Source organism: Panthera onca (genome assembly GCF_046562875.1).
Source record: "Panthera onca isolate mPanOnc1 chromosome E1 unlocalized genomic scaffold, mPanOnc1 haplotype 2 h2.Chr16_ul_5, whole genome shotgun sequence".
Lineage (NCBI taxonomy): Eukaryota > Metazoa > Chordata > Mammalia > Carnivora > Felidae > Panthera > Panthera onca.
The window spans coordinates 942,555-954,705 of record NW_027675819.1 but is presented as its reverse complement, the minus strand read 5'-3'; the positions used below and the strand labels follow the sequence as shown (position 1 = coordinate 954,705).

Here is a 12,151-nt window from a genome sequence, read left to right as displayed (position 1 = left end):
AACGTTGGGTCCTTATTGACCTCACTTGCTAGCTTAGGCTCTTGTACAATTCACTTTATATCTCTGGGCCTCAGTCTCCACATCTGTACAAGAATCTTGTACTAGACGGACCCTTGAGATTTCTTCTAACACTAACATTCTATGATTTGAGTTATTTACATGTTAGGTGATTAGATAAATCATCTTTTCAAAAAATTTTTACTGACAGGTTGTGGAATCTGGGATTCTTTGCTATTTAAAGATACTCTTGTTTTTCCTTTCTATAATAACTTTCTATAAAATTTGCTGTGACTTGAATTAAGAGTAGCAAAAATTGGACGACAGCCAAAGGATAGTGAATCATGGGCACTGCTTACTGACCAGGGTAAATTCTGCTCCATAGAGAGATGTCTAAAAGAAGCAAGGTGGGAATTCTGGGATGAAGAGTATATAATTCACTATCACTTGGATGGTCTTTTAACAAAGGTTTTTATGGAGTAAGAGACTGGAGAATCTCAAACTGTTGATAGGTTTGCTAATATTTTAATGGAAAAATGGCATAAATATTTTGTGTGTGTGGTGTTTTGTTTCGTTTTTGTGCTGCTTTCTAATGTGGCTGTTTCTTTGACAGGAAAAGGGAAATGGTTTCTAGCCTCTGCAAGACATCATATAATGAAGTACCTCAAGGACACTTACACTCACAAGAATTAAGCGGTAATAATAGATTCTAGAACTTCTTGAATAAATTACCTGATTGTGTACATTTTAGAAATTGTTTCAGTGATTAGTGTCGCTTTCTTTACTCCTAATGGCATATGATATCAACTAATATTACATGATGTGACAAATGCTGTAGTCTGTGAGTAAGCATAAGCAAACTAGGTAAAATAAGGATTCATAAATGTCTTTTTTTAGAAATATCTTCTGTTATATTGATAGGCAAAATGTAACATATGTGCTTATTTTAGTTAAAATATTTTGGGAAAAAAGTGTGAATATTACATCCAATGAATATATTAGTAAGCACTAGAGTCACTGATTTTACTAGGACTTAGTTCTTGGTACATAGTACCCTTCACTTCTTTTTTTTTCCCCCTTCACTTCTTGACACTGAACTCTCCCGTATCTTGGGCCTCTCCTTTATATTTATGGAGTCATTTAGCATATTTTTCCTTTCTGATCATCATATTAGGCATCTTTTTATTTTTTTTTTTCATAAGTAATCTCTGTGCTCAACGTGGGCCTTAAACTCACAACCCTGAGATCAGAAGTTGCGTGTTCTACTAACTGAGCCAGCCAGGTGCCCCTATGTTAGGCATCTTTTCCTTTTTTTTTTTAATTTTTAATGTTTATTTATGTTTGAGAGAGAGAGACAGACAGACAGAACGTGAGCAGGGGAGGGGCAGAGAGAGAGGGAGACACAGAATCGTAAGCAGGCTCCAGGCTCTGAGCTGTCAGCACACAGCCCAATGTGGGGCTTGAACTCACGAACCACGAGATTATGACCTGAGCTGCAGTTGGATGCTTAATCAACTGACTCACCCATGTGCCCCAGACATCTTTTATCCTCCAGTTTTATTGGGATATAATTAAGATGTAGCACTGTGTAAGTTTAAGGTGTATAGCATAATGACTTGACTTACATATGTTGTGAGATGATTACCACAGTAAGTTTAATTAATATCCATCATCTCATATAGATACAGAAAAAAAGGAAAAAAAGTTTTCCTCATGAGGAGAACTGTTAGGATTGTAAACAACATCCATAGCCTTCCCTATTTTCTCATTGGAGAAGAGTCCCTTTCATGTCACTAATCCCTTCACTCTTAATTTTCTTTCATTGAATTTTCTTATGCTTCCTCAGGGACTGTGTCAATATTATACTCTATGTTTTTCAAAGAAGCTTCTTGAAAGAGTTGGTTTCCTTAATTATTTATTTACTTCCTATTTCACTGAAACCTGGTTTCCACCCCTAATACTCTACTAAAACTCCTGTTATTAAAGCCATCGTGGGGCGCCTGGGTGGCTCAGTCGGTTAAGCGTCCAACTTCGGCCCTGGTCATGATTTTGCAGTTCATGGGTTCGAGCCTCACATAGGTTGTTCTGACAGCTCAGAGCCTGGAGCCTGCTTCAGACTCTGTGTCTCCCGCTCTCTCTCTGCCCCTCCCCAGCTTGCACTCTGTTTCTCTCTCTCTCTCAAGAATAAGTAAACATTAAAAAAAACACATTGTTATCAATATGTTAGTCTTTCTCTGGTATTTAGCACTGTCATCTAGCACCTCTTTTTCTGAAAACTAAGGGTAGTACCCACTGAACTAAATTCAGTTTAATTCAACAGACATTTTTTGAGGATCTGTTCTGAAGTAGACACTGGCACTTGAAGAATGAAAAATCTTGCCCCCTAGAGCCTGATAGTTGAGTGAGGGATATTGACATGCAAGCAATCACAATACCAATAGCTTTGTCTGAGATATGTACCAAGTGATATGGGAGCATGGAAGAAGGATTTAAACATTCCCAGGGAAAATGGTGACTGCCTTTGCTATGTGAGCTTTGCATGACTTTTCTCAGTTTCTGAGAGTTGTTTAGGAAACTTGTAGACTTGGAGGTCATTAACTCTAGACATACCTAAAGAAATCATGAGATTGATTTTAAAGCAAAGAATTAGAACACAAAGACTTGCTCCTCTTTCTTCCTTTACTGATCATTGTTGTTTTTTTCATTGGGAGAGAGTGTAGCGGGGTTGACGATAATTATTCGTTTGAATTAATTAACCGTTTTGTCGTGTGTATTTAGCACTTCAGAAGGCCTGTAAAATTTTTAGCAAAATTCAAAGTGGTAAAATTTATGTGAATGATCTGCCAATGATCCATCACACCTTGAAGATTTTTATAAGTGATTCGGAAATGCAAAAGGCACTAAAGACTGTTGATATTGATGGTAAGTTTTGTGTTTTCATTATTAGTTTAAGGTTTGCAAACATGGATGTAAGTTCTATGTTGGTCAGATTAATTACACATCATAGGAAAGCTAAGCTTTATAATATGTTCTAAAAACTTTTTTTGCACATTTACGATAATATTAAAAAATTGGGCCTCCGGTACAATTGGATTGGTTGATTACTAGATTGGATTATGACATACTTTCATCAACATCTGATATTTTTAGACTTTTAATTTTTGCTACTTGCATACGATAGGGAAGATTTCTTAAGGCAAAAGTGTTTGAGTATAAAAGACCAGATTAATATATTTATGTTAAAATTAAGAACTTTTATTTATCAAAAGACACTTTAAAGTAAAAAGACAAGTTATGAACTTGGAAATATTTGCAATTCACAGAAGTGACTAGTGGTTAGTTTTCAGAATGTGTAAAGAACTCATACAAATTAGTAACAAACAATGGAATAGAAAAGTGAGTAAGACACATGGATAAGAATATCACATAAAAGAAAATATATGTAGCCAATAATCATATAAAAATATTTTCCATCCTCAGTAGTCAAAAAAATGCAAATCAAAATCCTAATAATTTTATTTTAAAACCTCTGGAAAAGTAATTGTTCTTTTGTTGTCAGTGTCCAATACTTAAAGAAGTAAATAATAAATAGAGAACTGATTACATTTACAGATCATTCCAAGCTTATTAAGGAGGAGAGATAAGTTTAGAATAAAAATGGTATAGATAAGTTGAAGGATTGGTCAGAAATAAAATAAACTTAATACCCACAATGACACAGTAATACTCTGAGGTTAAAAGCATCAAGCTACTCAAATAAAAGATGTGGATTGGTTATTATAAAAAATTTGTAGATGGAGAATACTAGGAGTCAAATGGACCACCAATAGAACGTTACTTAGCAACCTAACAGGAATTGACAAGTTACAATAGCGTGCATTCGTCTATCTATCCGAGTCACCCCAACATTTTTTGAGTGTCTACTGTGCACAACTTTCAGAGGGTATAAAAATAAAATAATAAATATAAATCTAACTTTTAGAAAGACTAAAAAGCAACTCTATTTTTTCTGACATGTTTATTTATCCATATGTTAATTCTCTTGACATATAATTTTTTGGAGATTTATTATTAAAATAATTATTCAAAGTGGAAATAACTTTATTCTCTGAAAGCATAGGAGAATAGAAAGGAGAAAATAAAACTTATGTGTAATCCCACTACCCAGAGCTGAACTTTGGTATTTTTACATATATTTTTCTAGGATTTTTCTAAGCATGTGTGTGCGTGTATGTGTGTAACTGTGGTATATACATATGCATAAACACATAATTAGAAAAAATATATGTTGACTCACATGCATACAATTTTGTTACCTTTTTCTATTAACTTTATATGTTAGGCAACTTTCCATGTAAATAAATACAGATCCACACTGCCTTTTTAAATGTTTAATAACATTTATTCATTTTTGAGAGAGAGACAGAGCATGAGTGGGGGAGGGGCAGAGAGAGTGGGAGACACAGAAGCAGAAGCAGGCTCCAGGCTCTGAGCTGTCAGCACAGAGCCCGGGCGTGGGGCTCGAACTCACAAACCGCAAGATCATGACCTGAGCCGAGGTTGGACGCTTAACCGACTGAGCCACCCAGGCACCCCAACACTGCCTTTTTAAATGGCTGTGTGCCAGGGTCCAGCCCCAGCAGGTCCTGGGGTTCCTGAAGGATTCACGGTGTCGGCGAAAATAACAAATGGACACGGACAACAACAGTGTGTTAGACTGGCCGCTTTATTGCGGCAACCGTGGCATTATGTTTGTTAGCAATTTCCTTGTAGCGTGCGTCATCTATGTTTCTTGGCTTTACCTAATTCTAAAAATGTTCCTTTGTGTAATCACCCATTAAGGGACAACATGGTTATTTTCTTGTAACGTTACAAGAAATTGATTAATTTCTTCATATTATTTTCATTATGTATCTATGTTTATTTATAGTCTATAAAGCATTTGCTTTGCTATTTTCATGAAAGGTCATCTATCTCTCAACACCTCAAGTGGAACATTTACAGGGACATGACTTCTTAATTGTTTCTTTGAACCATTTGCGTATAAGGAACAAAAGTTATTCGCTTTGGTCCGGGGTGCCAGGAGGGAGCCAAGACGGCCCTGGGAACCCACGCCTTATGCGCTCCCAGGGAGACAGTGTATACCTAGGAACTAATGAACCATTCTGTACCTTAACCCACCAGGTCCAGTTATCATCTGGAATGCCTCCTGGGGGCCAAGTGGGCCTAGGGTTGGAGTAATTTGTATCCATAGATACATTCCTTTGTTGCCAGGGTGGGGATTTCAAATCCATTTGTCCCCCTCCCTGGCTGGGAAATATATGGGGCTATCCTTCCTTTAGGTAGGGGAGTCTTTACAGGGGGTGGCAAGGGCTGGATATAGGCCCGCATAATTTCCCTGCGGAATCTTATTTCTTTCCCCCGTGGTCCTTTTCCCAGGGGGCCTGTCATGGGCAATTCCCCAACCGACAAATCCCCAGGTACTTTCATTGGTAGGGGGGCTTCCCTGACCAATGCTAAGGCCAAATTACATAAAAGCAGGAGTACGAGAAGCTTCGCTGTCGGTGCGCCGCCATGCAGTCCCGATCCGTCCACCGCCCGGGCCCTGCCATCAGGCTGGTTGGAGAGCTTGGCTTTTGGCAGCTGTGAATTATTCTGTGGAACAGATCAAAGCACAAAAACAAATTGTTTTGAAAAATAAGCTATATAACAAATAATCTAAATAAATATGTTATTTCTAATATTTTTGCTGTTATAAGCTGGGTTTTTTCTCTTTATCTCATCAGGCAAAAGATAGGTTACTAAAATTGAAATTGCTAGGTCAAAGGATGTGAACATTTTAAGGCTTTTAAGTAATACTGTTATTAGAAATTCAGGGGCACCTGGGTGGCGCAGTCGGTTGAGCGTCCGACTTCAGCCAGGTCACGATCTCGCGGTCTGTGAGTTCGAGCCCTGCGTCAGGCTCTGGACTGATGGCTCGGAGCCTGGAGCCTGTTTCCGATTCTGTGTCTCCCTCTCTCTCTGCCCCTCCCCCGTTCATGCTCTGTCTCTCTCTGTCCCCAAAATAAATAAAAAACGTTGAAAAAAAAAATTAAAAAAAAAAAAAAAGAAATTCAAAGCAATAAATCTTTAGAACTTTAGATTTCAAGACTTCAGATGGAGTTTCTTCCAATTACCTGGATTTACCGTTGGGGAAACTGAGGGACAGAAAGATAAAAGTCTACTCCAAAGCCATACAACCTATTTTACTTTATTTGTTTTTATTTTATTTTAATTCCAGTTAGTTAGCATACAGTGTTGTATTAGTTTCAGGTGTACAATATAGTGATTCAGCAATTCCCTATATTACACAGTGCTCATCAAGATAAGTATACTTTTCATCCCCTTCACCTATTTCATCCATCCCCTCATCCACTTTCCCTCTGGTAACCCCCAGTTTGTTCTCTATAGTTAAGAGTATGTTTGTTGGTTTGTCCTGTTCCCCACCCCCGCCCCCCACCACTTTGTTCATTTGTTTTGTTTCATAAATTCTACATGTGAGTAAAATCATATGGTATTTGTGTTTCTCTGACTGGCTTATTTCACTCAGCATTATACTCCCTAGCTCCATCCATGTTTTTGCAAATGGCAAGATTTAATTCCTTTTATGGCTGAATAATATTCCATTGTATGTGTGTGTGTGTGTGTGTGTGTGTATATATACATATATATATATATACATATATATATGTATATATATATATACACACACACACACACACACACACACCACATCTTCATTCATCTATCGATGGACATTTGGACTGCTCCCATAATTTGGCTATTTTAAGTAATGCTGCAATAAACATAGGGATGCCTATATACCTATGAATTAATGTTTATGTATTCTTTGGGTAAATTCCCAGAGGTGCGATTACTGGATCATATGGTAGTTTTCATTTTTTGAGGAATCTCCATACTGTATTCCACAGTGGCTACACCAGTTTGCATTCCCACCAACAATGCACAAGGGTTCCTTTTTTTTTTCTACATCATTGCTAACACTTGTTTTTTCTTGTGTTTTTAAATTTAGCCACTTTGATAGGTGTGAGGTGATATCTCATTGTGGTTTTGATTTGCATTTCCCTGATGATGAGTGATGTTGAACACCTTTTCATGTGTCTGTTGGCCATATGTAGGTCTTCTTTGAAGAAATGTCTGTTCCTGTCTTCTGCCCATTTAAAATGGATTATTTGTTTTTCTGGTGTTGAATTATATAGGTTCTTTATATATTTTGGATACTAACCCTTTATTGGGTATGTCATTTGCAAACATCTTATCCCATTCAGTAGGTTATTGTTTAGTTTTATTGGTTGTTTCCTTTGCTGTACCAAAGCTTTTTATTCTGTGGTAATCCCAGTAGTTTATTTTTACTTTTGTTTCCCTTGCCTCAGGAGATGTATCTAAAAAGATGTTGCTATGGCTGATGTCAGAGAAATTACTGCCTCTGCTCTCTATTAGGATTTTTATGGTTTTAGGTCTAACATTTAAGTTCTTAGTCCATTTTGAACTTTTGTGTATAGTGTAAGAAAGTGGTCCAGTTTCATTCTGTTGCATGTTGCTGTCCAGTTTTCCCAACACCGTTTGTTGAAGGGACTCTCTTTTCCAAATGCATATTCTTGTCTCCTTTGTTGAAGATTAATTGGCCATTTAACTGTATGTTTCCTTCTGTGTTTTCTATTCTGTTCCATTGATCTATGTGTCTATTTTTGTGCCAGTACCACACTGGTTTGATTACTACTGCTTTGTAATATAACTTGAAATCTGGAATTATGATACCTCCAGCTTTCTTTTTATTTTTGAAGGTTGTTTTGGCTATTTGGAGTCATTTCTGTTTCCATACAAATTTTAGGATTGTTAGTTCTAGTTCTGTGAAATGCTGTTGGTATTTTGATAGGGATTGCATTACATTTGTAGATTGCTTTGGGTAGTATGGATATTTTAACAATATTCTTCTAATTCGTGAGCCCGGAATGTCTTTCCATTTGTTTGTGTTATCTTCACATTCTTTCATCAATGTTTTATAGTTTTCTGAGTACAGATCTTTCACCTCCTTGCTTAAGTTTATTCTTGGTATTTTATTATTTTTGGTGCCATTGTACATGGGATTGTTTTCTTAATTTCGCTTTCTGCTGCTTCATTATTAGTGTCCATACAAACAATTTTAGATAACATATGTTAGTTTAAATTTTTATTCCTTAATTTTTACATTGAAAAAATGTAGACCTATATTGAAGATCTTGGTAAAAATTGCAAATACAAGAAAAAGTTTAATAACTGAATATAAAGGTTTTTTTGTTTTAAGTTAGTATTTTTAGCTTAAAGAAGTTTACAAATTACAAAACGAAAATTATCTCTTCACCTCAATCTTTCCCTACAATTCTTCATAGTACACACTTAATAATTTGGTAGGTATTTTTCCTGGATATTTGTTATATACATTTTAATTGGTCTCATATTGATTAATGGTGAAGTTACCTCTAAAATTTTTGCTATTACAAATAATGCTATAAAGAGCATCCTTGTTCATCAATTCTTGCACATTTGTGTAAATATTTTTATAGGATAGATTTCTAGAAATGAAGAAGCTGGGTCATAGGATATGCATATACCTATAGGAACATGGTTTATGTCAAGTCATGTTATCTTGTCCAGCTTTATTGAGATATAATTGACAAATATAAATTGCATATATTTAAAGTGTACAACATAATGATTTGATATACATATACATTGTGAAATGATTACCAGCTATCAAGTAAAGAACATCTCCATCACCTCACATAGTTACCTTTTTTGTGTGTGATGAGAACACTACTCTCTTAGGATATAGTCTCTCAGCAAATTTCAAAGATACAATATAGTATTATTAACTATAGTCACCATGCTGTACATCAGATTCCCAGAACTTGTTCATCTTATACCTAAAGTTTGTATCCTTTGACAAACATCTGCCCATTCCCTCCACCCTCCAGAATATGTCATATACATAGAGGTTACATTTTCTTTATTCATCTGTTGGTGAGCATTTAGGCTGTTTCCATTTCTTGGCTATTGTGCATAATGCTGCAATGTTTGAAGTGCACATAGCTCTTTGAGACAGTGCTTTTATTTCCTTTGGGTATATATCCAAAAGTGAGCTTGCTGGATGATATGATAGTTCTGTTTTTAATTTTTAGACAAAACCTCTGTACTGTTTTTGGAATTGGCTATTCCAATGGATTTTAAATTATCTGCATATTTTATAGTTTTATTGAGGTATATACTTGACATATTTAAAGTATACAATTTGAAAATTTCTACATATGTATATACTTGTGAAAACTCAATCCCATTATACCCCTTTGTAAGCCCCCATTCTCTTTCCACAACCCCCCCTCACTACTTCCCAAGCAAACACTAACCTGCTTCTGTCACTACAGATTGTTTGTATTTTCTAGAACTTTATATAAATGATATCATGCAGTAAGTACTCATTTTTTTAGTTTGATTTCTTTCACTCAGCTTAATTATACTGAGATTCATCTATGCTTTGGTACATATCAGGTTTATTTCTTTTTATTGCTAAGCAGCGTTCTCTCTTATGGATGTACCATGATTTGTTCATCCATTCATTAATTGATGATGTTTGGATTGCTTCTAGTTTTTGGCTATTACAAATAAAGCTGGTGTAAACATTCATTTATGTGTCTTTGTGTAGTCATATACTTTCACTTATCTTGGGTAAATACCTGATGGTAGGATGACTGGGTCATATGGTAGGTATATTTGAATTTTTTAGAAACTGCTAAACTGTGCTTGCAAAGCAGCTGAATTATTTTACATTGTTATGAACAATTTATGACAGTTTCAGATGCTTCTCATCCTTGTCAATCCTGGAATTGGTGAGCCTTTAAAAATTGTCATTCTAATAGATGTATGGTGTTTTCTCGTTGTGGTTTTAATTTACATTTCCTGAATGATCAAATGATTTTGAATATATCTTCATGTGCTTTTTTTGCTACCTGTATATCTTATGCCCATTGAAAATGTGTTTGTGTTCCTACTATTGCATTTTGAATGTATATATTCTGAATACGAGTCCTTTACTGGATATGTGAGAGAGAGCACAGGCAAGGGAGGAATAGAGAGGAAAGAGAATCCCAAGCAGGCTCTGCCCTGTCAGCACAGAGCCCTATGCGGGGCTTGAACTCACCAACTGTGAGATCATGACCTGAGCCAAAATCAAGAGTCGGAATTTAACCAGCTGAGCCACCCAGCCACCCCAATTTTTGAAGAATATCTTTCAACTTAAGTTCATACTTCTGAAGAAGTCTAGTCTACAACTATTTCTTGTATGGATTGTGCTCTTGATGTTTTATCTATAAGGTTTTTGTTTAAACCTAAATCACATAGAAGTCAGAAAACAAATCAAAATAATTGATTGAAATTTGCACAAATGTTTCATTGTTTCTTTGAAGGAAAGGAGAAACCACTCTCAAGTTATTACACTGAAAAAAAATTTTTGAGGTAGACAACTTGACAAATTTTCCAATCCAGAAAGTGTTTCTGTGGTTTAGAAATGAGAACAACTAAGCCTTGTCAATTTCTCTGAACGTAGAAGCCTGCAGACCACCAGAAGCACTGAAATGTTCTTTTATAAGTTACTTTGTTCAGATTACATTAATTTAAAATGTAAATTTATAATAAGTTTCTTCCAAACACAGATAAACCCTTTCAAAATTGGCCTCATTTACTATATGAAGAGGAAAATGACATTAGAGTTATTTAACTTGAAGAGTCTTGAAAAATTAAGATGTTGCTTGACACAGATCTATGCTTGTCTAGAAAATGAGGCAGAAGAATCCTGATTCTGTGTTTTGTCACACTTTGTAAATCTGGATTTTCAGCTCTAGCTGCTCATCAGAGATGACCTGTGCATTAACATGCAGAAAAAAAAGCTCCATAATTTCAACTTCTCACTCAAACCAAGCAATAATTTCTTACTGAAATTTTCATTTGTACAATTTAGATTTCTTTCTTTCTTTTAATAAATAGGCATTACTTTTTGCGTGATAAATGAGATGATTTTTTGGATGAAGATTTTAATATTGTGCAATATTTTGTGCATTTGTTTAATGCATTTTGTGTGTGTGTGTGTGTAATGAGAGAGAGAGAGAGAGAGAGAGAGAGAGAGAGAGAGAGAGAGAGGAAAGGAGGAGAGGAGAGAAGGAGATGGAATGATTTGAGGCAAAGCTTTCATTAGAGTCTCATCTGGATCTGTAATCTCCCCTAAAACCACTGGTATAGAGGGTCTTAGCTAGAACACGATGAAATCAGTCCTATTCTTTTCAGGTAAAACCATTATATATGTAAAATTGACAAATTGCATGATTTTTTTGCACCTAATGACAAGTATAAAAATTAGAGCTTTGAGTAAAGAATATTGCAGTATCTTAAATTCTAATCTATATCATTTTGATTATTGCTGGGCACTATTTACTATATAATTAAAATGTGTAATTATGTTTTTATGATAGGTTTTCTTTTTACATTCTATATTTAATGTTAATGCTCCTCTAGACTATCAGTTAATTCTATTCACATTTTTAGTTTGCATTTTTATCTTATGTTCTTAATGAGTTTGCTAATGCAGTTTTTTTCCTTCTGTTTCTGAACCATTATTATAGTTAATGGAATGCTGGATTTTTCAGATTTCCTTAAGACTGTGAATGATGTTTGTTATTTGGTCTCCCAGGATCCAGGTAAAAAAAAAAACGATTCTTCAAAATTGCAGAAAAGAATGATTTTGATTGTCACTGATTTTAGGGTGGGATGGTTATATGAATTTATGTTTTTTTCAGATCTCTTACATAGTTTTTTCCCCTGTAGCCTAGGTTGAGAAAAATTAGACACGAGTTATTTCATAAAAGGCACTAAAAACCTGTCCACCCCAATGAGTATCCTAATTTTCTATCCATAATCTCCACTTATTCCTGCATGCAACTGCTAGATTTTCTTAACACACGATTTTTGTCATATCATTCTCCTGCTCAAAAATTTAGATGCTTTTCCTGTGATGAAATGAATGTGGTCCAAACCCTTATGCTTGACATCCTCACCCCCTTATAATTTT

General features: G+C 35.3%; 1 pseudogene; it reads left to right on the top strand.

Annotated features, from left to right (window-relative positions):
- The window catches only part of LOC144615155 (EF-hand calcium-binding domain-containing protein 13-like), a 99,029-nt pseudogene that overhangs the window by 16,662 nt on the left and 70,216 nt on the right, over positions 1-12,151 (top strand).